At 58.3% G+C, this 5,000-nt stretch overlaps 2 non-coding genes and 1 pseudogene across 2 annotated transcripts; all 3 read right to left on the bottom strand.

Moving 5' to 3' along the window:
• Positions 1-725, bottom strand: part of LOC124773396 — a 4,232-nt pseudogene extending 3,507 nt beyond the window's left edge.
• A 188-nt stretch (positions 726-913) lies between these two features.
• Positions 914-1,069, bottom strand: LOC124773367. Its single transcript, XR_007014635.1, has one exon. It is a non-coding gene; the product is annotated as a 5.8S ribosomal RNA (ribosomal RNA).
• A 353-nt stretch (positions 1,070-1,422) lies between these two features.
• Positions 1,423-3,323, bottom strand: LOC124773384. The gene has a single exon (XR_007014652.1). It is a non-coding gene; the product is annotated as a small subunit ribosomal RNA (ribosomal RNA).
• Between the last annotated feature and the right edge of the window lie 1,677 nt (positions 3,324-5,000).

The raw sequence follows: 5,000 nt of genomic DNA, 5'->3' as shown, positions 1-5,000 counted from the left end.
CCGCGGGCTCTGCCCAACAGACGCGAACCGAGGCCCGCGGAAGGACAGGCTGCGCACCCGGGCCGTAGGCCGGCACCCAGCGGGTCGCGACGTCCTACTAGGGGAGAAGTGCGGCCCACCGCACACCGGAACGGCCCCACCCCGCGGCGAGTGGAAAGGCAACCGGACACGACCCCGCCGCGGATTGCTCCGCGCGGGCGGCCGGCCCCATCTGCCGAGGGCGGAGGCCAGTGGCCGGATGGGCGTGAATCTCACCCGTTCGACCTTTCGGACTTCTCACGTTTACCCCAGAACGGTTTCACGTACTTTTGAACTCTCTCTTCAAAGTTCTTTTCAACTTTCCCTCACGGTACTTGTTCGCTATCGGTCTCGTGGTCATATTTAGTCTCAGATGGAGTTTACCACCCACTTGGAGCTGCACTCTCAAGCAACCCGACTCGAAGGAGAGGTCCCGCCGACGCTCGCACCGGCCGCTACGGGCCTGGCACCCTCTACGGGCCGTGGCCTCATTCAAGTTGTTCAAGTTGGACTTGGGCTCGGCGCGAGGCGTCGGGGTAGTGGACCCTCCCAAACACCACATGCCACGACAGGCGGCAGCCTGCGGGGTTCGGTGCTGGACTCTTCCCTGTTCGCTCGCCGCTACTGGGGGAATCCTTGTTAGTTTCTTTTCCTCCGCTTAGTAATATGCTTAAATTCAGCGGGTAGTCTCGCCTGCTCTGAGGTCGTTGTACGAGGTGTCGCACGCCACACCGCCAGCCGGCTGTGCACGCTACCGAGAAAGTACCGGTATGCGAACCGCCAGGCGACGGGCGCGCATCGCACGTTTGAGGAGACGCGGCCGGCCCCACAGGCGGCCGCGACACTCCCAGGTCTGCGAAGCGGGGCAAACGCCGCGCGCTTCAGTATACGTAGCCGACCCTCAGCCAGACGTGGCCCGGGAACGGAATCCATGGACCGCAATGTGCGTTCGAAAACGTCGATGTTCATGTGTCCTGCAGTTCACATGTCGACGCGCAATTTGCTGCGTTCTTCATCGACCCACGAGCCGAGTGATCCACCGTCCTGGGTGATCTTTTCTCAGTTTCCGCCGTCTCTTTCGAGACGGTCGCATAGGCGGGAGTGAGGGCGTGTGGCGGCCCCTGTTCCAGCGTTCTGTGTCCAACGGCCTCACGGCCGACGGGCGTCGTACGGCTCCACACCGGAGCGGACAGGCACTCGGGCGAAAGTCATTCAAAACCGGCGCCAGGCGCCAGGTGCCGCAGGCCAGCCGCTCCAGCGCTTCCAGCGCTCGTACCACACAACATTGCCGCTAGTTTTGAGAGGCACGCGTGGTTCCGCACGCGGCGCACGGCTACGGCGAGCCGTACAGGTAGCGTGTTGCGCGACACGACACGCACAGCGAAAGACATGCAGTCTAGTCGGTAATGATCCTTCCGCAGGTTCACCTACGGAAAACCTGTTACGACTTTTACTTCCTCTAAATGATCAAGTTTGGTCATCTTTCCGGTAGCATCGGCAACGACAGAGTCAATGCCGCGTACCAGTCCGAAGACCTCACTAATCATTCAATCGGTAGTAGCGACGGGCGGTGTGTACAAAGGCAGGACGTAATCAACGCGAGCTTATGACTCGCGCTACTGGGAATTCCTCGTTCATGGGGAACAATTGCAAGCCCCAATCCCTAGCACGAAGGAGGTTCAGCGGGTTACCCCGACCTTCGCCTAGGAAGACACCGGATTCCTTCAGTGTAGCGCGCGTGCGGCCCAGAACATCTAAGGGCATCACAGACCTGTTATTGCTCAATCTCGTGCGGCTAGAAGCCGCCTGTCCCTCTAAGAAGAAAAGTAATCGCTGACAGCACGAAGGATGTCACGCGACTAGTAGCAGGCTAGAGTCTCGTTCGTTATCGGAATTAACCAGACAAATCGCTCCCACCAACTAAGAACGGCCATGCACCACCACCCACCGAATCAAGAAAGAGCTAATCAATCTGTCAATCCTTCCGGTGTCCGGGCCTGGTGAGGTTCCCGTGTTGAGTCAAATTAAGCCGCAGGCTCCACTCCTGGTGGTGCCCTTCCGTCAATTCCTTAAGTTTCAGCTTTGCAACCATACTTCCCCCGGAACCCAAAAGCTTTGGTTTCCCGGAGGCTGCCCGCCGAGTCATCGGAGGAACTGCGGCGGATCGCTGGCTGGCATCGTTTATGGTTAGAACTAGGGCGGTATCTGATCGCCTTCGAACCTCTAACTTTCGTTCTTGATTAATGAAAACATACTTGGCCAAATGCTTTCGCTTCTGTTCGTCTTGCGACGATCCAAGAATTTCACCTCTAACGTCGCAATACGAATGCCCCCGCCTGTCCCTATTAATCATTACCTCGGGTTTCCGAAAACCAACAAAATAGAACCGAGGTCCTATTCCATTATTCCATGCACACAGTATTCAGGCGGGCTTGCCTGCTTTAAGCACTCTAATTTGTTCAAAGTAAACGTGCCGGCCCACCGAGACACTCAATAAAGAGCACCCTGGTAGGATTTCAACGGGGTCCGCCTCGGGACGCACGAGCACGCACGAGGCGGTCGCACGCCTTCAGCTCGCCCCACCGGCAGGACGTCCCACGATACATGCCAGTTAAACACCGACGGCGGTGAACCAACAGCGTGGGACACACAAATCCAACTACGAGCTTTTTAACCGCAACAACTTTAATATACGCTATTGGAGCTGGAATTACCGCGGCTGCTGGCACCAGACTTGCCCTCCAATAGATACTCGTTAAAGGATTTAAAGTGTACTCATTCCGATTACGGGGCCTCGGATGAGTCCCGTATCGTTATTTTTCGTCACTACCTCCCCGTGCCGGGAGTGGGTAATTTGCGCGCCTGCTGCCTTCCTTGGATGTGGTAGCCGTTTCTCAGGCTCCCTCTCCGGAATCGAACCCTGATTCCCCGTTACCCGTTACAACCATGGTAGGCGCAGAACCTACCATCGACAGTTGATAAGGCAGACATTTGAAAGATGCGTCGCCGGTACGAGGACCGTGCGATCAGCCCAAAGTTATTCAGAGTCACCAAGGCAAACGGACCGGACGAGCCGACCGATTGGTTTTGATCTATAAAAGCGTCCCTTCCATCTCTGGTCGGGACTCTGTTTGCATGTATTAGCTCTAGAATTACCACAGTTATCCAAGTAACGTGGTACGATCTAAGGAACCATAACTGATTAATGAGCCATTCGCGGTTTCACCTTAATGCGGCTTGTACTGAGACATGCATGGCTTAATCTTTGAGACAAGCATATGACTACTGGCAGGATCAACCAGGGAGCTGCGTCAACTAGAGCTGAGCAGCCGGCCGCCCGGGAGTGTGTCCCGGGGGCCCGCGCGAACACGCAAGCGTCCGCTCAATCATTCTGCAAACAGGAGGAGGCTGAGCTCCCCTGCACAATACACCTCGAAACCCTCTCAGGTCCCGGCGGCGCGCAGCGCCGTCCCAAGTACTTGGTCGGGTTCGAGAGAGGCGCAATCGCCCGGAGTTAGGCGAGTAGACGCTTTCGGTGCGACCACCCGTGCTCCCAACTGAGCTTGCCGCTGCCGACAGAGGCCCGGGAGCGTGCTGTCGTGGCATTGCCGGCGGGAGACAACACGCGCCACCTACGGTGACCGGCAGCTCCAACGCCAGCGCCACAGAAGGACAAAATGCCCCACTTGGGTGCCGAAGCGAACTCTCCCAGCACAGCGCACGCGCCAACACATCCGCACAGCTGCGATACAAACCACCAGCGAGAACCGCTGGGGCGACCGAGCAGCAGACGGCGTCGCGGCGCCGAGCGCCGGGCGGCGGCGCATCCTCAACGCACACAGTCCTCAATCGGACCAGCACACTGAAGATGTCCACCGCGCTTCGCACCGGGCCCGCGAGGACCTACTTTGGCCGCACGGCGCCGCGCGCAGGGTGCGCCGGCGCGCAGCTGCGACGCCTGCCGCGTCCGTCGGCCGGCGCGCCTGCCACTGGCCGCCCCCACCAGCCGGCTGTAGCGCGTGCGCCCACGCACCGCGCGGCCAGCACGCCGGGAGGCGCCCCCTCACCGGCCGGGGACGGTCCCACCCAGCCACCGCCGCGTATCGCTTCACACCCAGATGCCGTTCAGTTTCGTCGGCATGGTGGGTATCGCTGGAACAACCGGTTAGTACCTCAACCTATCGTCGCCATCACCGATTCACCCCTAGCGAGAACAACCGCACCACAACAGGTTACCATTTGTTCATTTGCGTAACTTCACCAGAAAACGCAGGCGTCCATCGCCATTTGCAACTTCAACGATTATTGCATGCCTGTGTCAGGTGTCACGCCACACTACGTCTGCCCACATACACGCAACAAAATGTGCACGCCTAGACAATACGTGGAAGGTGGCCCCCGTACGTATGCGATGTCCATTGCTCGAACGACTGTCAACCGGCCTCTGTAGCATGTCGCAGATATGGAACGCGGTGCACCATGCCATCACGGTGTGTGAGGAGAGACGACTAGGTCCGAATACATCAACAGACAGCTCATGCTGATCGCCATCCACGGCGTCCGTTCCTCCCACACGTCTCTATGGCGTACCACACTGCAATCCAGCTCTCATAGGGAGACGACACGTAGCTGCGTGCACAATATTTGCACTGTATGGTCCGCCGTTTTTGGGCGCAGTCGTTGTGCGGTCACACATGTGCCACGATGTATCATTCAGTACATAAGGACGAATGTGCAGTACAGATTGTGGTTCACGCGTACTGACATCAGCGGACAGTTGACACAGGCCGCACCACAACGTAGCCTGAGTACGTCGCATGCGAAGGGCATTGAACATGCAAACTTCTCACCAACCAGCTTGCGAAAACCAGCTTGCGAAGGCAGGGGGCAAGGTGGGGACGTGGGGAGGGGCGGCATGTACGTCCTGCTGCCATCCACATTACAGTGTACAGCAGGAGCATGTGGAAAGTGAGCAAGACTGC

The sequence above is a fragment of the Schistocerca piceifrons genome, unplaced genomic scaffold (assembly GCF_021461385.2).
Source record: "Schistocerca piceifrons isolate TAMUIC-IGC-003096 unplaced genomic scaffold, iqSchPice1.1 HiC_scaffold_952, whole genome shotgun sequence".
Lineage (NCBI taxonomy): Eukaryota > Metazoa > Arthropoda > Insecta > Orthoptera > Acrididae > Schistocerca > Schistocerca piceifrons.
Note: the sequence above shows the minus strand (reverse complement) of the source record. Positions and strands in the feature narration are given on the sequence as shown.